This window comes from Lutra lutra, chromosome 8 (assembly GCF_902655055.1).
Source record: "Lutra lutra chromosome 8, mLutLut1.2, whole genome shotgun sequence".
NCBI classification, from domain to species: Eukaryota; Metazoa; Chordata; class Mammalia; order Carnivora; family Mustelidae; genus Lutra; species Lutra lutra.
In genome coordinates this window covers 25678942-25704508 of record NC_062285.1, presented here as the reverse complement: position 1 = coordinate 25704508, position 25567 = coordinate 25678942, and the positions used below count along the sequence as shown (strand labels likewise).

Sequence of the window (25567 nt, the reverse complement as noted above, 5' to 3'; positions counted from 1 at the left end):
AAAAAAAGTAATTTGGGGCACCTGGGTGGCTCAGTGGGTTAAGCCTCTAAGCCTCTGCCTTCGGCTCAGGTCATGATCCCAGGGTCCTGAGATGGAGCCCTGCATCAGACTCTCTGCTCAGTGGGGAGCCTGTTTCCCTTCCTGCCTCTCTGCCTACTTGTGATCTCTGCCTGTTAAATAAATAAAATCTTAAAAAAAAAAAAAAGGAGTTTTACTTTACAAACACCCTGAGCAAAAAGAAAAAAGCAACTGCAAATTTTGGGGGGAGGGTGATAACAACTACAAGGAGTTGTTAATGTTATTAAAGATAAAATTATTTCATTAGTATATAATTACAAATTAATTCTCAGGTTACTAATACCCTACAGGAATTAATTACACTGCAAATGGCTAAAAAGTTCCTCTGGCTGGGTAATTTCTCTTCTAAAGAAGAGATGTATCTCTGTCTCCAGTACTCTAGAGAGTAAGTAATCTAGTGACCAACCCATCCTAATGATATGGGGGGGGGGGGTTAGAGGGTGATATACAATAATGTCCACCAGAGTGTGGGTTCATTCGGCAAGGATTTACAGTATAGTATTACGTGCAGGGCATCTTATTAGATATATAATGATGAACATGATTTTGTTCCTATATTTAATGAGCTTCTGTACCCCACAGAGGAGATACCGAAGTTAACAGGCCATTACAGGATAATCTGTGTGACAACAGGGAGGGTGTGAGATGTTCTGGGCAGAGGGTAGGAGAGACCATAACTCACACCTGGGGGACTGGAAGTGGTCTATGAACAATAGGACATCTGGCAGAGGCATCCTGATGTAAAAAGGTCTGGGACGGGTGGGAGCTGGGCATGTTCTGGAAACATGGATTATGCAGAAGAGGTGTGAGCAGAGAGTGGTGGGTGGACGAGGAGCAGTGAGAAAACCAGCTAGAGAACCCTAATTATGATGATAAGAAGGCCATATATTCAATAGCTTGAGGATGGTACATCCACTGTTGAAATAGTAAGGAGCCATGGAACATCATCTTCCTCTTCTTCTTTTTAAAATCTTATTTATTTGAGAGGAGACAGAGAGAGCATGAGCGGAGGGAGGGGCAGAAGGAGAGGGAGAAGCAAACTTCTTGCTGGGCACAGAACCTGATGCCGCTCCATCCCAGGACCCTGGGAGCATGACCTGAGCCAGAAAGCTAGATGCTTAACCAACTGAGCCACCCAGGCATCCCAGAACATCATTTTCAAATCAATTTCATCCTAAATGATACAGACATAAGGGGAGTTCGGAAAGAGGGTTTTAAGTGCAAGTATTGAAGCTCAGTATCTAAGAAGATACACAGGCACTTGGCAAACTGTACAGAAATACTAAATATAAGCTGTCTTTCTTAGTATCTGCGCGACCCCCTGTGACTCATAACAAATGAAGAACGTGTGCTGACCAAATGTATAGTTCACAGGGAGGTTCAGATGGTAGCTTCAAAATTTAACAGCTGGGATCAGATTATTTATAGTTTGGGGCCCTATTCTTAGTTCACATGCTAGAAGCATAACTTCCTGAATAATGGAATTAAGCAGCCTCCCACACTCCACCACGGTTAAACCATTTCTGGAAATCTGTGTTCGTTCTGGGCACCATATTTTACACAGGAAATGAAAGAAAGTGGAGCAAGGCAAAGGAGAGTAAGCAGATTGGGTAAAGATCCGGAAACCAGGTCTTCTCAGGACTGAGAGGAAAACCGCATACCAGCCGAAACAGCAAAGGCTCTAGAGGTAGGATAAGTCTATATAATCTACTGTCCATGTCAAGATATGTGAGTGAGGAAGAAGGGGAATGATTACTGATTCCAAGGAGTAACAGGTATAAATCCAACGGGGGATGCCTGGATGTGGGGACTGGCCAACTTAATGATTTAATGCTAATCTGATGATTACATTTAATAATTTAATGAAGAGGGAGAACTTTGCTTTGGTGGGCAGAAATGGAATCAAAGAGCAGAAGTTCCAGAAGACACATGTGAATTCAACAGTGGGAGAACTTTCCAACAAGCATCATTGTTCAAAACGTAATGGGTTGCCCCCTCGTCACTGCATGTGATCAGGAAGGAGCCAGAAGACCTTTGGCCAGGGACAGTGTAAAAAAGGGTTATTGAACTCCAGTGGGACAGACACACTCTAAGGTATGTTATGGATATATGTGCACAGCCACAGACAAGAATTCCCCCCCCAAAATTTCATTTTAATAATGTATGTGTTTACTTATAATGCTCCTGTTACAATATTACATTTGATAACCAAATGTTCCCAACATCCATTTCCTGCTTCAGAAGAGTTTTTTATAAAAATCGCACTGTAGAGGGGTAGGCACCAACACACTATTCTACTTTTTTTCCTACTAAATTCCTTCATATAAATATGCAAACAAATGTCCTCTACTTAAAATATAATGCTGTGGAATCTTTGGTTTTATGCATCTGTTACTGGTTTGGTATTCATGTATTTGAAATCCAAGAACCTCAATGACATTTTCTTGGTAACATGAATATGCCTCTTTAGCTCCAATGTCTAATTTAATCGGTCATTTCAAATGAAAATTTTTTCAATTTTTGCTTATATTGTGATTAGTGGGATGAGATCACACTGTTACAACTATGGGTCTTATGAAGAAATAGGTTTTCCCATTTTTACCGAAAGTATTTGGTTAACATTAAAAGGATATTATATATGCATGAATGAAACAGAATGACTTAAAAAATTAAAAATAAAAAAAAAGAAACAATGACTTGACTGCAATAACAGGCACTCACAATATGTATTTTTACATAAATTCATAAATATATATTCAAGTAACATATATTCTTATATACCATTTCAAGGACAACTCCAAAATCTAGGTACTATACAACTTAATTTGCATTCAGTGAGATATGTTTTTAATTTACCTATTCTGTAGGAACATATCCCCACACAGGGTATGGAACACCATGCATTCTTTGTAGCTAGAGGACCACGTGACAAATGAGCAGCATTGCTGTCAATCTTCCATCACTGGTAGCTGGGGTATCCTGCCATATAGTCTATCCCTGGGGATGTGGTGGGGGGCAGAAAAGAGTATCCAGGACCATCTGCAAGCTAGTGTGATTCTATTCTTAGGAGACTCTTGAAGCACAGGCAGAGAAGGTCGCCTAATATAATAGATGGCTCACCTACTTCCACGGAACCTACATGGGAAACGAAGCTGCCACTTGTGCCTCTCAGGCCTGAGTCTAGGGGCCCCGAGCTCAGATGCCAAGTCCTCCAGGTTTGGAAGGAAGCATTCCAGCCCAACAGCTGACCCTTTTGAGATTCATGCTTAAATCAGACCAAATTCCCAGCAAAGCGCATCTGAAGACCATGGATGACTCTGCCTGGAAAGCCACAGTCCCACAGGGTGCTCCCAGCCCAGGAGACAGCCCCAAGGCCTCGTCCTCCCTGGCCAAATGCCCCTATGAAGGGGTGTGGGGAGAGCTTAGGAAACGGAAGTGCTTGCATTAAGGGCAGTTTCTCCAGCTACCTCTGACATCTATATGGGGGGGCAGTCCATCTGGGCTAGACGCTGCTGTCCAGAGATTTACAGAACTAGAGTTCTCTGGAAAGGATTCTGCTGGAGAGTCCTGGCAGGGACCCACCACGCTTGCACGAGCTGCACATGGTGGCTCCCTTCCTCTGTTCATCTTGTCAGAGGTTTCTATACTGGGTGGCTGCCCCACCATCCCCGACTGTCCTGGGGACCTGCTCATGGGGTTCCTGATGCTGCTGCCACAGCACCACGCACAGGACAGGTTTCTAAGCTGTTCCATTTCTTCCCGAATACCACTTAAAAATGGGGGTGGGCATGAGGCTGGGTAAGGAAGGGAAATGGAGGAGAGTGCTGGGCAGAGGAAGAAGGGAGAGGATACCAAAACCAAAGAGGGTCCTCCCCGCTCCACGCACAGTTCACAAGCCTCTCAGTGGAAAAGCTGTCACAGGAAATTCAAACACAATGACCGTTTGGCAAATGGCAGATCTAAAAATATCCAGGGTGTACATCATCAGTGAGCAGTTACAGAAGTAAAGACGTTCTGTTGTATCTGCGAGTCAAATCAAAAATTCTAATCGGACACAGAACAATTTCTCAGAGCTTTCAGCAGGAGGTAATTATTCTGTTGACGACACACAGAAATAAAGATGAAGCTGAGCCTACTGTTTGGGCTGCCTCCGTGGAAGGAGGAACGAGGGACGAGTTTTTGCCTGTATCAGCACTGATTATAGGATGGCAGGGTTCCTAATCTTTCCTCTTTCCTGATTTCACCAGGAGCGCGGGTGTGAAACGGTCTACACATGGCGTTTCAAACTCCGTGGACACCAAACTTAAGCGTACTTCCAGCAGAGCCCTTAGGAGAGAGAACTGTGTACGGGAAGCCAGGATGCTGCATCAGAAATAGAGGGGGCATGGGTAGTGGCTACAGTCTAGATCCTTCCTACCACCTGGCAGCTTTAAACACACCAGAGTCTCAGGAAGTATCACTGATTGAAAGGACGGAGTGACAGTTCCTGATGGTGGTGATGGCTTCACAGTATGGACACGGGTCAAAACCGATCAAATAAGATCTTTCAAATATATGCAGTTTATTGTAGGCTGATGACCCATCAACAAATCTGATTCAGGTATGAAGGCTGAGATATTCTTTTCACGTATCCAAAAAGAGACAGACCCTCAGGAGGATATGGAGAGCTCCATCTGCAGTGGAACATCTCAACAGAGTTTTTCACATTTCAAGGAAGTACTTCATTTATTTTTTTAAAGATTTTATTCATCTGAGAGAGAGAACATGCATGTGTGGGCACACAAGTGGGGATGGGGCAGAGGGAGAAGCAGACTCCCCCCGCTGAGCAGGGAACCTCATGTAGGGCTCGATCCCAGGACCCTGAGATCATGACCTGGGTGGAAGGCAGATGCTTAACCCACTGAGCCACCCAGGTGCCCCACTTCATTATATCTTATATCCTCTTCTCTTTGAAGTTGGGTGCTTACGGTGTCCCCCCCCAGATGTTGTCATGTTCAGGGCTGAGGCCTCACATCATTTCGCATCCCCTCTTGGTGGCTAAGCCCCACTTTGCATCTCCACCCTGAATTCCTCCTTTCCCCGACTTGTGTGTGATTCTGCCTAAACCCGCCCGTTCAACATCTGCATTTGGCTCTGTGTCAGGATATCAGGCTCAGCGTGTGCCAAACAGAGTTGCTGACCTGTCTTCTCCCCTAAACCACCTCCACCCGCAGCTTTCCCCTCTTGGGTAATGGCCACTCTATCACCATGTTCTGTTCTGTGGCTCCCAGCTGGGGGACTTCTCTCTTCATCTCACATCCCACACCCACCACACCAGAAAACCTCAGTGGTTCTCTCTAAAACATCCAGATCCTGAACACTTCATCATCACTTTATTACTGGCCAGATTCTTGCAACGGCCACCCCCCCACACCCTCCACCCTGCCCAGGGCACTTCCTGGCCTCACGGTCTTGTCCCCACACAGCACCCAAACCATCCCTGTGCAGCCCAAGGGGGCCACGGTGCTTCCCAGATCCGTACTCTCCAAATACTTCCTCCTCTCCCAGTGGTTGCTTCAGGGCCCACAGGACTCCCACCTCTACACGCCCCCTCAGTCTGCTCTTCCACACTCGGCTCCTTACTCCTCCCTCCCCGTCACTCTTCCCTCCCAGGGCCCTTGAGGAGCTCCTTCATCTGCCTAGAATGTCTCCCCCACACACTCCCATGGCTCGTGTCTTCACATCCTTCAAAGCTCTGCTCAAATATCACCTTCGCATAGTGTCCCTTCTGATCCTGTATTTAAGATGGCAACCTTGCCAGACGTTCTGATCTCTGCTTTATTTTTTCTCAGAGCATTTGCCACCGTCTAATGCACCATGAAATTTACTATGTTTGCTGTCTGCCTCTTCCTCTTGGCCTGCAAGCTCCCTGAGGGCAAGACTTCTTATCAGTTGTGTTCACAGATACATTCCTGGGACATAAGAGGCCCACCATTAAGAGTGTGTTGGGGACACCTGGGTGGCTCAGTGGGTTGAGCCGCTGCCTTCGGCTCAGGTCATGATCTCACGGTCCTGGAATCGAGTCCCGCATCAGACTCTCTGCTCAGCGGGGAGCCTGCTTCCCTCTCTCTCTGCCTGCTTCTCTGTCTACTTGTGATCTCTCTCTGTCAAATAAATAAATAAAATCTTTAAAAAAAAAAAAAGAGTGTGTTGAATGACTGACCCAACGATGGATTGGCTGAATGAAGGTACTTCCTGCCCCCCTGCCACAGTTTGCAAGACCAGCCTCACATAAAAGATGACAGCTGTGTTGTACCATCCTTACTCTCTGGCCCTCTGACACAGACACATCCAGAGACAGAAATCCTGGCGAAAAGCAGAGAGAGAAGAGCTGACAGATGGGTAAGGACACCAGGCTTACGCAGGGAAAAAGTCATTCTAGCTATCTGCAAACAAGCAAGGAAATGGGAAACCACAAGATGTGACAAATAAATACTCAGTTATATTTTTGAGAACCCACCAAATGCCAGACATAAGATTAGGTGCTGCAGAATCAAAGATTAGTAAGACACGGTCCTTTCTTAGAAAGGTGGAAATCCTACATAAACAGGTCATTCCAATTCAGGAGATCAAACCCAGAGCCAGGCGCCATAAGGTTACTTTGGGAGAGAAGGGAAGGAGAGCTGCTCTGCTTGGAGGAACCTGAGAAGGTATCATCATCGGAGGTCTGAATTCAACAATGAGCAGGGATGTCCCCAGCACAGGAGGGATGGGGGGTGCTGCCCAATCCCCAGGCTGAGTGTTTGCAAGAGGCTGACATCTAGAAAAGGCCAAGTGTGCTTGGGGAAAGGCAAGGGGGTGTGTGGCTAGTCTCCAGAACTCTGAGAAGTAATCATCTGTCATTTACAAGCCCCCCAGCCTATGCAATTTCACAGTAGCCGAGACAGACTGACACGGTGTGTGAAAGTTGGTCTAAGAAAAGAAGTTTAAGAAAGTTGGTCTAAGAAAAGAAATGAGCTGCCAGGTTGTGGTGGGTCTCTCTAGTCCGTATGAAGTCCTGCGGGTTATAGGAAACGAGGGCAGGAGGGGGGCAAAGAGGCTGGGGAGGGCATGTGCGTGTGCCTGTGCCAGACGGGAAGGTGGGAAGCTGCGATGATCTTGTAATCACCCAGGAAAGAACAGGGAGGTGCTCAACTATGAGTGGGCAGCCCCCCTCCCGGAAGGAGTTTGGGAAGGAAACACAGGAGCAAGGTGTTAGAGAAATTTATTGTAAAGCCTTGAAGAGCTTAACACTAGTCATGCAGCCGGAGGAAGAGCAAGGCGGGCGAGTGACTCACTGATCACAGGACAATGGTGGTTGAGCCCAGGAGGAGGAGGAACAGAGGTTGTCAAACCATCACCGGTGGAAGTAGTCAGAGGTGACACTCGCCACTGCCTTTGCTAACTCGGGACTACTGTCACAGGTGTTCCTCTGAGGGGTCACGCTGGGAGAAACTGGCCATGCCAAAGCCCGTCTGACAGGCAAGCAGCCCTCCCTGGGTGAGGGGCTGGAGAGAAGGGCAGGAGCCTGGGCTGTGCTCTGTCCTCACGTTCACTCTCCTCCGGCTCACTCAGGAAACTGCAGGAACCCGAGCGTCCTCGCTCCCACCTGTCCCCCATGCAGATAAGCACGTGTCCTCACATACTGACTTCTTTCCATTTCCAGTGAAAAACCGAAAACAAGATCTAAAACAAGAAATTATGGGATTTTTTTCTGATGGGTTTTGTCAGTTCCCTAAAAGTGTGGTCAGTTCTGTTGGCAAGAGGAAAAGAAGAATCTAGCTGTAGAGCAACAACAAAAAGCCACACAAAAAAACAAAACATACAACAGACCTGTGGTGGTTTTGTTTTTGTTTTTGGATTTTATTCTTTGAGTATCTGGATATCTTTCCAAGTTGGAAGTTCTAGATCTCTGTATCTAAACAGTGTAAGTTCTCTATGTACTAAGTAAGATACAACCTTAGAAACAGCAGCGGTCGGGGCAGGGAGGGGGGCAAACCACATTGTGCAGGGACAAAGAAACCATATTTTCCACAAGAAAGAAATAAGGAACCACAAACAAATCCAAGATTATATTTTCTCCAGAAAAACACTCACTCCACCCTGTCCAGGAGAACTATTCTTATAAGCTGTCCCTGAGGGTTCACCTAAAATATATCCTGGTCCTGCACATGGCTATCATGTTCTAGAAATACTTTCCCTGTTTTTATACTTATTTCATGCTCTTTTTTTTTTTTTTTAAGATTTTATTTATTTATTTGACAGAGAGAGAGATCACAAGTAGGCAGAGAGGCAGTCAGAGAGAGAGGAGGAAGCAGGCTCCTTGCTGAGCAGAGAGCCGGATGCGGGCCTCGATCCCAGGACCCTGGGACCATGACCTGAGCTGAAGGCAGAGGCTTTAACCCACTGAGCCACCCAGGCGCCCTTATTTCATGCTCTTATTCTTTTGCCTGTTTAATCTGCTTCCAGAAGATGGACCACATATCATTCTGATTTATTTTATCTAACACCAAGAAGGTTATTAAGTGCTTAAATATTTTCTGATGAATATTATGCAAACTGGTATGTTGACTGCTCCTGCTACGGAGAAACTCAGTATTTTCGGAGCTGTCAGGCAGTGGGTGCAATGATAAAAAAAATTCCCACAAACATTTAGGACACTCAGGTTCTAGGCTTATTTTTGCTACTAACTCTGCAGTAATTACTTGAGTGAAACGTAAGTAAATAGAAGCTGAAAATTTGCCTAATAATGGCAACGAATGGGAAGTAATCAAAGAACGGTACATAGTGACTGGATTTTTGCCTCTGTTGTGAAGAAAAAGATGGCATTACCACTGATTGACATAACCTCTGTAATTCTGGTTTTGATTCTAGGATTATTTTTTCTTACCATTTTTGAAAACGGAAGAATTCAAATTCTCCCTCTGCTTTTCAGTGCAAAAGCAAAGTCATCTCTCTTATTCTCCTTCCTTCCCACCCCAAACAACCCTCCCCATATTAATGTTCCAGGACTCACTGGAGTGTCACGGATGTGGAAGGATGCCAACAAGTCTTTACCATCCGAATAGGAGAGGATCGCTAGGGTGATGCCTTTGCCTGCAGAAGTCTTTCTGGGAGGCCAGAGGACACACAGTCTCAGAGCTAACAGCTGTTCCCTTATGCTGCTTTCTCTTTACAAAACGTGTCTCAGGATTGTAGGTGAGGAGGTACCATTTACTTTTTTTTTTTTTTTTTTCAAGAAAAGACAATTTGTGGGGCGCCTGGGTGGCTCAGTTGGTTAAGCAACTGCCTTCGGCTCAGGTCATGATCCTGGAGTCCTGGGATCAAGTCCCGCATCGGACTCCCTGCTCGGTGGGGAGTCTGCTTCTCCCGCTGATCTCTCTCTCCTCTCATGCTCTCTCTCTCTCTCTCTCAAATAAATAAAATAAAATCATCAAAAAAAAAAAAAACAACACAATTTGTTATATTGTGAAGAATGTAAATTTGGTATTATTTGATATTTAAGTATTATTTGTTTTGTTGAGGTAAAATTCTTGTAACATAAAAGTCACCATTTTAAACAAAGTGTACAATTCAGTGGCACTCAGTACTGGCAGAGGTGTACAACCATCACCTTCATTTCTAAAATGTTTTCATCACCCCAAAAGCAAATAGTGTACCCACGAAACACAACCTTCTCATCTAACATGATAAAATTTTTAAAAAATGAAATAAGAAAAAAAAAAAAAAAAGAAATTCCACTCCTATGTCTGTATGTGAAGAGCTGAGAAGAGTTGTTCAAACAAACACTTGCCACCAATATTCCTAGGAACGCTATTCAACAGTCAAAAGGTGGCATCAACCCAAATGTCCGTCAGCAGCTGAACGGATACACAGAAGGCACTGTACCCGCAATGACGGAATATTATTCAACCATAAAAAGGAAAGACATACTGCCAAAAACTACAACATGGCTTCACCTTGAAAACACGACGCCATGTACAAGAAGCCAGACTGTAAGGTCACCTACTGTTTGAGTCTACTGATCCAAAAGGTTCAGGACAGGCGAATCCACAGACACGGAAAACACACTGGTGGCTGAAAGGACTGGGGGAGGGAGGAGGTACCACTTACTCGAGTCGTACTTCCAGGGCCAGTGGCCTTCTCACACCCCACTGTGTGCTCTCAAGTACCTTGCTGAGCCTTCCGGTGACATAACCAAGTCACGCTGCAGGGGGGCGGGGGGGGGGGGCGGTGAGGATGGGGATGCAAAGACAAAAATTACTTATTCTAAGTCTCTCATGTTTTTGTGCTAGGTGTTTCACAGATAGTGTTTCACTGGCTCCTCCGAATGTAATGTTTCTTGTCAATGAAACAATGGAAGCGCTGAGAGATTCGGTGGTTCAGTCATTCGTCCAAGGCCTCAGAGCTAGCAAGAGGCAAAACCGGGAATCAAAGCCACACTAGATGATACTATGGCTCACTCTCTTGTCCACCATACTTACATGCCCCGTCTAAGTCCTTGCCAGGTGATGGGGACTCCAGTATTGGTGCTGTAACTGAGGCCTTGGCGAGGGCCCTGAGCAGCTGTGAGGTTCTCTTCAACTGTTAACATGGTCTGCATACCCCTTCTCATTCCTAGAACTCCAACTATCTGAAATCTTTGACTTGACTGATAATCCCCAAATCCCATCTGTGCCTAGTTCACAGCCTGCAGGGAACATTCGATGTGACGTCAGCCCCCGTTACCCTGCTGGGTTTGAGGCCTCTGTCCTCCGGCCAAGACCTGCAGGCTACATCTGTGCTACTGGTCACTCTGTAGTTACTCTGTTACAAAACACTCGATCATCCCAATAAAAGGGGATTGAGAACGCCGAACACTACTCTCCATTGTGTTCAGCTCCAATCTGGTTCTTGTCCTCACCCTCCCCTCTCTTCTGCTCTCTCTCTGAGACAGAGAAATGAGTATCTGATATCTATTGGGGGCAGCCAGTGGGAGCAGAGGAATGGGTAAGCCAGCACTGCATTCCCCAGCTCAGTGTATAGGTACACTGCACAGCTCCAGAAGGCTCCACACTATTCAGTTTCCTAGTTTGGGTTTGTCACATCTACATACTTTTTCACAGGCGTGTGGTGAGAGTGTAATTGTGCATTTTATGGTTATGAATGGGGCACAGCCTGACAACACTCTGATCATCATTTCCATTCGCTGTCATGCATTATCAATCTAATTCCCCATTACACGCCTTTTTTTTTTCATGCATTCTTCGTACAGCAAGGACAAAGGGAAAAGCCTTGCAAAGAAGACTGAATCATGAGAAGAACAGGCTAGTCTTCGTGGAAACTGTAGAGCTATATCGCCTTAAGGGTGGGGGTGGGGGGTTAGCTTTTGGCTGATTTGAAGAGAAAATTATTGTTAAAAGGTTTAGAGTTTTTGATCTGTACCAAGACTTCTGACCCTAAGGTTGGCAAGGCCACACCACAATATAGGCTAACGCAAGGTACCCACAAGATGACCTCACAGGGTACATTTTAGTTTGGGCCACGGGGTGTTCTAAAGATGCCTAATTATATCCATGTGGGAGCAAGGTATGATAAAGTCACTCAGTGACTGACTTATTCCAGTAGGATCTACCACGTGCCCCTCATGATCAGGGAGTTCAATGCAGTGAACGTTAAGTGAACAGGAAGTATGCAGTAACCATGCGCTGGTAAGTAATTGCTAATAAAAGGGAGACCAGAAGACCCAGGTGGACATAGAGTTTAGGGGAGAGGGTGTGCATGTACAGATACTCTCAACCATGGACAACTAATTTCTTCTTGTGCTACATCATGGAATAGCCAGGGCTCCAAGTTTAAAACAAAACAAAACAAAAAAAAACCAGAAACCACCACAGATAATAGAGATCTAGCTTAACAACCTAGATCTAGATGTTCCACATGTGAATTAGAGTTAGCTATGCCTGTGTTCTGACTGAGGCCACCAGCCTTGATTTTTATTTGGTTATTTTCCTTGATTCTTACTTGGTAGTAATAAGGCCACTAAGCTGAACCAGATTCCTTATATTCTTCATATTCCATCCAATAATCATGGTCTTTATTCTTGTCAGTAATTACCCAACTTCCACTGCTACGGTTAAGAACTGAATACACACACACACACTCACGTACACACTCACTAGGCCCCAAATAAGGATTAATGCGATTCACTAAATAGGAGCAATGGCTCTGATCATCTTCTGTGAGAGGAAGAGAGGCATAACGACTGATTATTTTTAAGATGATGCTTCTAGGAGTAGAACCAACGGCCATAAATGTAAGGGTGTGTCTAAATTATTCCTTAAAAGAGAGAGACATGCTGATCCCTTGGGACACAGGAAAAGGTGGGAGCTGATGGATTTGGGGAACCAGAGGAAACTGCTGTGGAGAGAATTTTGGATAAGCTGGATTTATGCTGATTCAGAAACTTCTTGCAGGACACGGTAGTGAAACCAGCAGGCCTGTGTGTGCAGTGGGGACTCTGAAGCCCAGAGCTCCAAGAGTTACTGTACCAGCTTTTCAGATTAGACATCTTGGGAAAAACAACGAAGGAAAATGTTATGGAAGTACCAGAGTCTAATTAGGGCTCGAATGAACACAAGGTAAAAGACTCAGATCCCACCACTCCCCAACAGTAGCCACTTTGTCCAGATGCTTTACAGCCCTGCTTTTGCTCACTGTAGGGCAAGTTCAAGTATCTGTGTATCCCATGCAACTGATGGAATGGTCCCTTTTACTCCTTTTCTCACTTCAACTCCAGTATTGCCTTTTGTTGCTTTCATCACATTTCAGAGACAAATGGACAGCAAAGCAGCAGAAGCGGGAAGGTGGAGTAAAGAGACCGCCCCGTGTCCTGTGGAGGGAAGGAGGGGATGTGGGCCTGAGGGTCCTTGGCTCAAGGAGACTAGAGTTTTGGGGAATTTAGATCAAATGACCAAGGGAAGATTTTTATCCCAAGATTTATGCTCTTATGAGGTCTCAGAAATCATTTCTAATGGAGGTGCTGGGATTTTCACTATGAGTAAACCTAAACAGAGAACTTCTGCCACACATTTTATTGATACGTCAGGCGGCATCTAGAAAATAAAAGATGTGAATGGAAGTCAGCACTGGATCCGGACTTATCCATTCTGATACTGTGGGGAGAGTGGATTAAAATAACTTTAAGAGTTCTTTAACCGTGAGCATGTCTACTTCTTGTTTTGACATATTAAACTAGAAATTCTCTAGAAGCTGCACTGTTCCTTCTTTTTTAAAAGAGAAGTATTTATCAAAGAACAAAGCTTTAGATTTGAAATCACTTGTTCATTCAGTATGTCAGGCTAAACGCAACCCTTGTAACAGAGAAGCATATGGTGTGTGAGAACTGTGTCTTACACACACACACACACACAGAGCAATGATGTGAACACAAGTGGTACACGTATGCAGTAAAGTTAGTAGAGATCTGCGGAGGAGGTCTCATCCCATCCCACACTTACTGAAGCACACAGGTGCCCAGCAGGTCTTCTCACATAAGATTTTTGGACCTTCATCTCTTCGCTACCTTTCCCATCACAAACCCATCACACTTTTTCCTCAACTCATCAAAGTTGATTCTACAGCCCCTTCCTGCACAAACACTGGCATATCGAGCTGATATGGCACAGAGCTGATAAGGCACAGAGCCTTCTTCCAAGTTCCAGAACCCAAGCAAGGACTCATTGTTCTTGGCTTGTTCTCTGACCTCAGCCTCTGACTTTGCTGTTCCAATAAAACTGAGCACTCTACACATCTGGGATGCTCTTCTCAGGGATTATGAAACCGGTGACTCACCGAACCTCAAGGGGTCTCAGTTTCCCCAACGACGAGATAATGCTAATGGCACTAGCCACCTGCCAGGCTCTCAGGGGACTTAGCAACAGCATCTACAAATCACCAAGAGGCCCTATGCCATAAATAACAAGTCTTATTAATAAAATTAGTTCAAGACAAGTGCCAAAGAGAATACAGCAACAACAGCAGCAGATCATGCTTGGTCAGAACAAAAGAGGGTGGAGGGATTCTCTGATCTTCATTTCTACTAACAGTGCCTCCCTTTAATACAAGAAGACTTTAATCTATTTTTTTTCCTAAGAGGTTACTTCTACCCACACAACTTTGCACATCAAGTGAAAAACTTCATTCCAAGTTATCAGGAGGCAACTAATGAATTCTATCCATTGGCAGGATAATATAGTATCGATTTCAAAGCAAGTCCAAATATTGCTTCCAATTACATTAACTGTGGCTATTTAACCTCTCAGCACTAAATGGATTCCAATCTATTTGCTGCATGACCCTCATTCCTGTTGTGCCTTAAATAAATCCAGATTTCATTTGCAACAGAATGGTTCCCTCAGTCAACAGAAGGGACTCAGCCCCTGATACTCTGGGTTGCAGGAGCTAAGTGACACTTTGAGAATCAAAATCCAGTTTCTGCTGATCTAAGGGTTTGGCTCCCTGGCCTTGTCCAAGTCAGACTCCAGAGAAATGGGGTCAAATGCGATGAATGAACATGGAGCAATGAAAAGACCAGAAACAAAACAGTGAAATGTGTTCTCCCTCCTCCACCCTAGCCCCCACACTTTGGTCCATATTTTCAAGATGGCATACACAGCTAAGTTCCAGTAAGTGTAAGGTAGAGATTTCTGGGTCCAATTCCCCAGGGCTGGGAGTGGCTTCCCTGGATGAAGTCAGAAGTTTGCTCCCGGCTCTCTGGCTGGTGCTTTCCCACACCTGGCACTCCCGCTTTTGGAAAAGGATGAGACTCAGGGGATGCAGAGTCAGGAGGGATGTCTAAGCAGCTGCTCAAAACCCAGTCAGGTAAACGCCGATCAAGTCAGTTTGACCAGTTGTCTAAAAAGACACCGATAGCAAACCCCCGCCCCCCACCACCGCTACTGAACCGGCCGCCAGCAGTGAAGAGCTCCGATTTAGCAATGTGCCTGTCTTAGGTGTTCTGAGAATTCCTTTCACGCGAAGCTGTGCGGATTCAAACTGCAAGACGCCAAAGCAGCGGAGGCAGCCTCTACTGGGATGTTCCATTCATAGGGGAGAGTCTCATCCATTCACGGTGGGGTCAGGGAGTCCTTTGCCGGCATTGGATCGCCCAGCTCAGCAAGCTGAGCTTCCGGCAGGCAGGCAGCCGGGCAGGGCTGCCTCATTCAGAATGAGAGTGTCTATTAGGAAACCACCGCCAGCGCTATTATTAGAACGGCCATCCCTCGGAAATTTTGCAGAATTTGCTTGAATCTACTCAACGGTTACTTCGCTCCCAAGGTATTGGAGAAAAGCACCGGGGTCCTGATTACACAGGGGCGGCGCACACAGCTTTCAAAGTGCAGGACTGATTCATCTTCTCTAAAGGCAATAGGCACGAACGTTTGGGCATCTGTCTGCCACACAGATGCAACGCGTTTGGTCATTTTCAAATGACCACGTACTAAAGGTTTCCTCCCGTTCTCCTCCTCCCCCTTTCTCAATGCATCAAACTTGCTGCAGCCATTTGGAGTGTAAAAGAGCAATGTATTTTAGCAGGATCATCTGTCTGCTCCCTGCCACCCTGAGGCACGCAAAGGACAGGACTCTCCTGTCACTTTCATAAAAATGGCTTTTCTTTAAAAAAAAAAAAAAAAATCCCACCCAGGGCTGCTTTCTGCAATGTCGTTTCCTTTCTCCCTGGGTAAATTCAGACAGTGTGAGGTTGAGATGCCAGAGAAAGTGTATGGGGGGAGGGGACGGGTAGCAGAAGGGAGTGTAGTAGGTGCCGCACGTGGGGTTTGCAATGAAAAAATGTCATATCCGCGACATTAAATACTCTACGCTTCCAGTAAAGCAGAGTCATGTCCCTTTCACCGGCCCAGCATTTAAAAATGGACACACAAGTGCGCATAATCAACCTCCTCCCAGCAGTCGCGGCTGGGAAACAAAGACACATTACCTTTTTATTTGTTGCGCTTCGCTAGGAGCCCAGGAACTTGAGGTTTGCAGCGGCCGATCCACCGAAACCGGCGTCCCATTCGCCCTGGGGTGCGCAGGCCCGTGGCCTAGCAGGCAGCATCAGCGCCCGGCGCCTCCGCCTCCTCCACGGCGCCCGCAGCCGCCCCGCCGGGTCCCGGCGCGCCCTCGCCCCCGCCGCCGCCGCCGCCGCCGCCGCCCCCGCCTCCACCGCCCCGGCCCCGCCGCCGCCCAGCTGCGGGTCGGCAGTCAGCCCATCGCCCGCTCGCGCCGCTCACGCCTAGCCTGGCCGCGCGCCAGGGCGCACCGCCGCCGGCCCGCCCCCCACCCGCGCCCGGCCCGCCGCATGCTGCGGGGCGCCCTGCCCGCCTCCCCGCCCCGCGCCACGCCCCTGGCGCCCCCAGCTCCGCTTCCCCCGCCCTGCGCGCGGACCCCGGCGCGGCCGGCAAGGGCAGGCGGGCCGCGGGAGGCCGGGCGGCCGCCGGGCGGTGCGGAAGGCGGGCTCCGGCGGGTCCCGCGCGGCCCGGCGCGCGGCTCGGCGCGCCGCCCGCTCCCGGACAACAATGAGCGGCCGCTCCCCGCGCGCCCGGCGCGGCCCGGCCCCTTCCTCGCCGCGGGAGCCGGGGTTACCCGGAGCCGGCCAAGCCTCGCGTTCCCTCGCTGCCGCACACGCAGTCAGGACAAAGTTAGGTCCCGAACGCCCCTGCTAACCGCGAGAGGCTGTGCGGGGTCAGGCGTGGAGAGGAAGAAGAGCAGGGATTTCGAAACGGAGGATTCCACCCCCCACCCCCAGCCAAAACCCACCAAAGGCACCGCGGGAGTCCCTCTCCTACCCTGTGAGCTGCAGAGAGGGGCCACCTGAGCTGAACTGGGCTGAAGATGCAGCTCTTAACCCTCCATGTCCAATTGTTTTGAGTCTTTACCTCCCTCAACTCTTTGGAAATGGAAGTTCCTGCGAGATAACCTAGTCTTGGAGCTATTGTCAAGGATTCGCAACAATTACAGGGAAAGGAGACTTCCATTCCAAGAGACCTGGGGAAGGGAAACAGGCTGACACGTTCTCTTTCCAAAAATGAGAAACAAACTCAGAGAAATATCCCTACGAAGAACAATAACTCAATTCACATTATGTGTCTAAATGTTTATTGCTTCAGCAGCTCAATTTGCCCTAGACACATTTTTTTTTTTCCATGAATTGTCAAAACACGGTTTGATAAAATAAAGAGAGAGGCAGACAGGAGCACCCGCTTACTGTGGGTGGGAAAGCCGGCTTGTCTCAGGGGTAAAATCTTTCTCTAAAACTCACTCATCGCTTGAAATCCCAACATGTCTCTATCCGTTCATCCATCCATCCATCCATCCACCCATCCTTCAAGGGAGAAATGGCTTCCCCTTTAACCATAGTTGAAGGATTAGATCTAACACAATTATTTTCCTGACATTGGCAGGAGTGAAGACTTAAAAAATTCATAATAAAAAAGAAACATTGCATATTCTTTCTTCCCAATGATTGAAAATTAACTCTTTCTAGACACAGTTGGTGTATTCTTCTCTAAAGATCTCTGGTGAAAATTTCTGGCAGTTCAGGATGTCTCACAGTCAACAGAAGGCAATTTCTGTATACAATTAGTATTGGAGAAAAAGGTGAATGACCACCTGTGGTAAGGATGACCTTATTTCAACCTGTTGTCATCACAGACTCTTGACTGGGGAACTTGACTTAATTATCTGAGTCTGAGTCATGAGAAGCCATGTTTAGATGGGAGGTTTCTGTACCTTGGGAGTCCCTGAAGGTTGCTTTAATGCAAAGCCCCATTCTTTCATGATGGAGTTGAGGGAGTGCTCAGAGGGAGTGCTATTTCATTGAAAGAGCATTTCCAGTGCTGATCTGTTTTGACTGCACCAGCTAGTGAAGGGGTAATAGTGTTCAGACCTTTCTCTTGGGGTATTTAGTTCCCATCCTTCAAAAAGTCATTGGATTGTTTCTACATCTACCTGCTGATTTTCCACCTTGGCCAATGGAATTGTTAATTTGTCCTGAACTGAACTTGTCCCATTGGCAAATCCTCTTTCCAGATTCCCCATCTTCCTGCACAGTTTCCCTCTGCACAGTTTTCCCTCTGCACAGTCTTCCCAAATGCCAGAACAGGGATACAGGGGTCTTTTATCTCCTTCCTTTCTCTCATTCCTTACATTCAGGTTATCATCAAGCCTGTCCTCATAAATGGCTCTGGAAAGTTCCTTGAGAGCAGCCTCTTGTCTGAGTTAGTCCAACAGTGCCCGATGACATTACAACTTTGCTGAACAAATAACCAGGGCCCCGGCCTCATTGAGCCCCCTCACCTTTCACTGAGAAGTCTCCAGAAGCTTCCTGGCTGGACCGCAAGCTTGTCCCTCCAAGACACTGTCCACACCAGCTCGACTCATTCTCCTAGAACTCAGATTTGATCATAGGACTTCTTTGCTTCCACCTGTTCAGGGCTTCTCTGGCTCTGAGGAATAAGTCAACACTTCTTCAGGTGGCCAGATTGTCCTGAGCATCAGGACCTCCTGCTCCATCTAGCCTTATCTCTTGCAACCTGACCCCACCAGGGTCCACGTTACCTTTTATCCTCAGCTACATAACCCTCTTCCAAGCCCCTTCCATTCCAGGTTCTCACTCAGCCCTTGTCACCTAGCAGCCAGTGACTTCAGAAACAACTCCCATCGTGTCATAATCTCTGTGACTAAGCATGTCAGCAGCTTCTCATGGCTCCTGAAAACATCTTCTCCGCGCCTGTCCCATGTTCTTCTCCCTGCACCCCCCGCAAGGCTTTCCCCTCCCCCAAGCCACATTTCTGCCCTTAAGAGACTCTTTCCTCGCTTGGCTTTTTTCTGCATTTCTTGTTCCTCCTGCTAGGAATACTCTCCCATCCTCCTGGCCCCAGTCTTTGTATAGCTGACTCCTTGTCATCGTCAGGTTTTAGCTCAAACACTGCTGCCTCCTCCCTAACCTTTCCTAATCAACACAATGAAAGTGCCCTCCACGCACCTTACCCCACCATGTAGCCTTCCTATTATTATCCTCTTTATTTCCTTGTTAACATTTAACCACAATTTATAGTCATAGCCCTGTGTTAAGAGCACAAAATCTTGCCTTGGCCACCTGTTAGCTGTGTAGCCTTAGACAAGTTTCTTAACCTCTCTGTGTCTCAGTTTTCTCACCTAGGAAGTGAGGATAATAAGGTTGTTAGGAGGATGAAATGAGTCAATGTATGTAAAATATTTAGGACAGGGCCTGACTGCATAAGCCTAAGACCCATGAAGGCCTTTATGTGTTTGCTTCTCACTTTGTCCTCATGGCCTGGGCTAGTCCTGGCGCAGGATTTCTTTACGCCTTATACCTTGTATGTTTGGGGTCCAGACTAAGAATGGATAAAAATTTAGGGAAGAAAAATTTTATTTGAAGAATTTAAATACCGGGGACATAGGCATTGGAAAACTTGATGAATGAGATAAAATTCAAACTTAAATTATCAGGAAGTTAGTGGACATATGAAGGAAATACATCCTTTGTTTCACCAGTGGCAATCCTGGGAGCTGATGGATGGCAAGCTTTGCCAGTTGGAATTCTATAATGGTTTGTTTTCCGAAGAGCAGCTGATTCTACCACCAAGAATTCAGGCAGTTACTTGCAAAGGCACAGAGAATCAAAGGATCTTTGCAAAGTGTTGGTCCATCAGCCAGCCCTAACATGCAGTCTTGATGAAAGAATACAGTGTTTCCATTTTCAGCCTGAGTTTAATACTTTTTGAAGAGTCTAACTCCAAAAAAAGAAAAAAGAAACGTGGCAGGCTGGTTTCTGGACATTTGCCTGTTTCCTTCAGCAGCTGGAGAAGATTCAGAAAGGAGAAATACTTTTCCTTTTGCCCTTCCTCAGGGCAAGCAGGATTTTGAGACTTGAATGTCTGGGGCTCCCCTTGCCTCTTACACAGAGTTAGGGAGCTTTATTTTGAAAAGAACTGAACCCTCAAAGGGCGGAGAAGTGCTCTGAGGCTTGGAAATGGGGGATGGAGACAAGCACCCCAGAAGGAAAGGAGTGACATCTGTAATTAGGAAGCCCATACTGTCCCTGCCTCAAGAGGGCGCCAGACATCTGACCCGGGGCAAGTGGACACGGGCGGGGGTAATAAGTTCTAAGAGGTGTGTCTTAGGCACAGCAAAGGATTTTGGGGTTTGGCCTCTGAGGGATGAGTCTTTGACTTTCAAATGGATCTCCAGTTCTTGGGCACTGAGCATCTCAGTGGCAACCAGGATTGATAAACGGGAGACCCCTTTCCCATCTTAAGTTACAGTGTGAGCTGGGGGAGAGGAAGAATGAGTAAATCCCTACCACCTTTGTGAGTGAGGATATAGTCAGATTTTCACTGGGTTTAGAGAAATAAATTAGTGTGATGTTTTTTAGACCCCGAGTTGCAGAGCAAAAATTATCTCTGCTATATTAGTGAAAAAAGTACCAGGTTCTTAACTCTGGGATCTGAAGTCACAGCTTTCCTAAGCAAGTTCCGGGCAGTAAATGGGCCATTAGCAGAAGATTCCTCAGCTCAGATCTTGGCCAGGCTGCCATGATTAGTGAAGAAAGATGGCCTCCATTCCTGCCTCTGTGTAGCTGCCTTGCTGAGGACAGACACCAGTGTGGGAGTGGGTCTGAGTCTGGGCTACATAATTCTTTCCAGTAACATTGGATAGACCTGCACTCCCACCTGGAAGGTCCAGTGTGACCTTGAAGGAGTCTTTTAACTCTTTGGTGCCTGTTTTGTTCACCTTTAAATAACAGGCCTGATGATCCTATCTCTCTTCAGCTCTGTGAAGACTATGGTTTCAACACATACTAAGAATTTTCACAACCATACAACTGATATTCAACATTATTAGGAATATGTACTCTGTACCAGGCACAGTGCTATGAACTTTCCAAATATTCATTAATTTCATCATCCCCAGATTCCTATGAGATGGAAACTATTTTTGTTCCCCTTCTACAGATGAGGCACTTGGGGGTTTAAAGAGGTTAAGCAACTTGCTGAGATGACTTTGTTAATTGGATTTGAACCAAAGTCATCCTTTTGTGACTCAGAGCCTTCATCTTTCATGCTTCACTGCCATATATATATATATATATATATATATATATATAATCACAGTGAACAAGGCCTCAAACTTACTTTATATACAGTATTAATTATGGATTGAATTACAGTTGGCTTTGGATAGTACCTAGAGGTGACCATAACTTGTCCTGATACATTAGTTCCTTACTGTGAGACACACAGTTACTTTCCATTTTTTATCTTTCCAGAGAATAACGCTGCTGTCTTTTCCTTCCATACTCCAACCAGATTTTAAGGACAGGATGAGACCCCTCTGCGGTAGGCTGAAGTGCTTGACGGATTTTAAGTGAACCCTATTATATTTTTATACCCAATCATTTTTTCTCCTCACTCCAGGTCAATTTAAGGCCATTGCTGAACCACTTCAATCAAAAAGAAAGAATTCCATCTCCTCTCATGGCTTGACAGCAACTACTTAAAACCATGTTCCCTGGGGTCCATGAAGAAATCATCTAATAGCTGTGTTTTATTTTGTTAATTTTTTAAATAGCAATATCGTTTTTTTTAATAGCTATGTTTTATAATTGTGTTATGTTCTCATTACATTAGATTATTGCTTATTATTTTTTCCTGGTTGGGATCATGGTTTTGACTGCCTCAACTCATGGCAACAAAAACCCAGGCAATGCTTTCTGAAACACAGACAAGAATCAATCAAAACATCACAAACTAATTAATGTAATTTGGAGCCCCCAGGAGCAGCTGTGTTACAGTGAGTACCACAGTATGAAACTGGTGTACATTAGAAGCATGTTCAAATACACAGGTTAGCTTTCACCAAACCCTTTCCGTTTATTTACTCAGAAATAGGCATTAATAATCATAGTCAATACTTGGTTGGCACTTACGAAACACCAGATCTGATTATGTGCTTTACACAGAACTCATTTAATCTTCTCATCAGTCCTATGAGGTTGGTACATTATTAATCCCATTCAGGAGAAAAGGAATTAAGGCACAGAGAGGTTGTATTTATTTATTTACTTAAGATTCTGTGTATTACAGAGCGAGAGAGCATGAGCAGGGGAAAGGGCAGAGGAACAAGCAGACTCCCCACTAAGTACAGAGCCCACAGACTCCGAGCTCCATCCTAGGACCCCTAGATCATGACCTAAGCTGAAATCAGATCCTTAAACAACCGAGCCATCCGGCGCCAAGCACAGAGAGGTTTTATAACCCACCTCTGGACCTATACATGTTAAGTAGGCAAGAGACAATTAGCAAACCCTGGCCACCTGACTTCATTAGTAACACTCATCTTACTTGCCAATTTCAGAGTATGCAGAAGCATTGCTTCCTTATAATGCATAGCACAGTGTCTGGAACTCAGTACCTGTTATTTATTTCTCGGCCCACTGCCTCATTACACAAGCGAGTTAAGACAGAAATATTTGTGAGATTGAATGGGAAAAAAATTCAGCAACTATTCCATTTTCAGTTGTGACTTCTAATAGTGTGGTGGCTTATGTGCAGGTGACATCAATCAATCAATCTCACAGGCAAGCAATAAGAAGATATTGAAATGATGAGTTCGTGTGAGAGGAAGAGCCCCAGGATTTATGAGAACATGGACCCCTGAGACCCAGGGAGGAAAAGGCAAGTCAGTTTCTTGGAGTTGAGATAGGGCTGGAAGCTGTCATGCTTGTGACAGGATGATTTCTTCTGCCCCCCCCCCCAAACCAAATCCGACCTACCCCAAATTATTATGGCAAAGAATGGTCACAATTCACATTATACATTTGGTGAGTTCTGCGTAGCAAATTTCTAGAGTTCTCCCTCACCAAATGGGAAGCTGGTTCAGCTATTTGTTGAGATGAGGATTGGATATACACCATTAGAACTCAAAAAGCAGGGCACCTGGTGGCACAGTCAGTTCAGCGTCCAACTCTTGGTTTTGGCTCAGGTCATGATCTCAGGATTGCGAGATCCAGACCCGCGTCAGGCTCTGGAGCTCAGCAGAGTCTGCTGGAGATTCTCTTCTCCTCTCCCTCTTTACCCTCCTGCTTGTGCTCTCTCTCTCTCTCTCAAATAAATACATGAATAAATCTTTTTAAAAACTCATAAAGAGATATTTGGCAGGAAAATTAAAAAGTTGACAATGGCTATACATAGAGAACTTTGAAACCTATGGAAAATGATGGAATCATCTAAGAAGATTTTCCAGGAAAGTAGGAATAGAGGAGGGCTCTGGACCAGTTCTAAGACAGTGTTTCTCAGACAAGCCAGCTTCAGGAGCACCTGGAAGGCTTCAAAGGATGCTAAATCCCACCCCTATAGTTTCTGATTCACAGTCTGAGTAGGGGGTTTGGGATATAAGAATTTGCATTTCTAATAAGTTCCTGGGTCGTTGATTCTGCTGGTCAGCTGAGTGGATACTACTTTTCCACTTTGGCCTTCACTTTGCTTAGGGCACCCTGGCCTCCCTGCTATATTCCCTACTCTTCAGGCTCTCTAGCTCCAGGGCCTTTGCATGTCCTCTGTCTGGAAGGCACTTACCCAGATATCAGAAGGATTTAAGCCAGCATCTTTTTCAGATCCCTGCTCAAATGTTACCTTATTAAGTAGTGAGGTCTTTTCTGACCATCTTTTATTTTTTTTCTTTTTAGTAGAGAGGAATGGAAGGAAGTTCTTTTTTCCATAACTGTATCACTTGATTCTTCTTAAAAAATTTTTTTATTTATTTGAGAGAGAGTGAGCAAGCAAGAGAGAGAACACACATGGGGGAGTGGCAGAGGGAGAAGCAGACTCCTCACTGAGCAGAGAGCCCAACATTGGGCTCAATCCCAGGAATCGGGGATCATGACCTGAGCTGAAGGCAGATGCTTAAATGGCTGAGCCACCCAGGTGCCCCATTCAATTCTTTAAGTGCTCCAAATCACAGTGATCTGTGACGATCTTCCTTAAAAATGGATCCTCTCACTTGCCCTCCTGCTACTGCCCCTCTCCCTAATCCCTTCCCTGTTTTTTTCTCTATTGTCCTAATCACCTGCTAACAGACTGTATACAACTTATTCACTTATGTGCTTTGCTTATTACCTATCTCTCCCAGGAGAGTAGGGATTTATGTCTGTTTTGTTTATTGCTGACTCTTCTTAGCCCAGAAGAGGGACTGTGTCTCTGGTACATATTAAACGTTCAATAAATATTCATTAAAGGGATGAATAATATGAATGAATGAACATTCTCGGATGTAGAATTGTGGTTTTAAGAATTTAATTCTGATGGGGGCACTGGGTGGCTCAGTTGGTTAAGCATCTGCCTTCTGCTCAGGTCAAGATCCCGAGGTCCTGGGATCAAGCCCCATTTGGGGCTCCCTGCCCCAGTTTGTTTTTCCCTCTCCCTCTGTCCTTCCCCCACTCGTGCTCTTGCACACGCTTACTCTCTCTCTCTTTAAAAAAAAAAAAAGAGGGCGCCTGGGTGGTTCAGTGGGTTAAGCCACTGCCTTCGGCTCAGGTCATGATCTCAGGGTCCTGGGATCGAGTCCCGAATTGGGCTCTCTGCTCAGCAGGGAGCCTGCTTCCCTCTCTCTCTCTCTCTCTGCCTGCCTCTCTGTCTACTTGTGATCTCTCTCTGTCAAATAAATAAATAAAATCTTTAAAAAAAATAAAATTAAATTAAAAAAAAAAAGAAAAGAATCTAATCCTGATGGACACCCTTCCTAACCGGTCACCTCTCTATCAAAAATGAAATATGAGGGACGCCTGGGTGGCTCAGTTGGTTGAGCAGCTGCCTTCGGCTCAGGTCATGATCCCAGTATCCTGGGATCGAGTCCCACATCGGGCTCCTTGCTCGGCAGGGAGCCTGCTTCTCCCTCTGCCTCCATCTGCCAGTGCTCGCTCACTCTCTCTCTCTCTGACAAATAAATAAATAAAATCTTTTAAAAAAATGAAATAGGAACATGTTGCTCCATTCTGAAAACACCTGCTCTTGCACCAGGGGTAAAGCTCTTGCCTGGGTATAAATTCACCAGTAGGCACTGGGCGGGGCTGGGACATGGCAGGGCACATCCCTGTCTTCCTTTCCCTGACCACCTTCTCCTGCCTGTGCAGCCTCTTCCGTGCTCACCACCTCCCAGCGAGCCAGTAGCACATGTGGGTCCCCAACTTGCTCATGCTGCGTTTCTGCTCAGGAGGCCTCCTTCCCCCTCCCTTCACCCGTCACCCCTCACTCTTCACACTCACTTTCCGGGAAGCTTTCCCGGAGCCCCTCCTCCAGCCCTCCAAGAGAGCCCTTTCCCCTCTGCACTTGCGCATGGGCCTGTACTCCTCCCCATGGGCAGTTCCTCACAGGTAGAAATCATGGCAATGCTTTCCTTGTTTTTGTTT

General features: G+C 46.1%; 1 protein-coding gene across 9 annotated transcripts in view; it reads right to left on the bottom strand.

Annotated features, from left to right (window-relative positions):
- FRMD4A (FERM domain containing 4A) overlaps nt 1–25567 on the bottom strand; it is a 622361-nt gene that overhangs the window by 198740 nt on the left and 398054 nt on the right. Inside the window, exon 1 of one of the 9 annotated variants that reach the window (XM_047739607.1) lies at nt 18436–18717. The exons of 7 other annotated variants lie outside the window; for them this stretch is intronic. The gene's annotated coding sequence lies outside the window, so the exon portion shown is untranslated. Of the gene's footprint in view, nt 1–16075; nt 16275–18435; nt 18718–25567 lie in introns of those variants that run through there. One more of the 9 variants, XM_047739606.1, reaches the window with a different exon arrangement.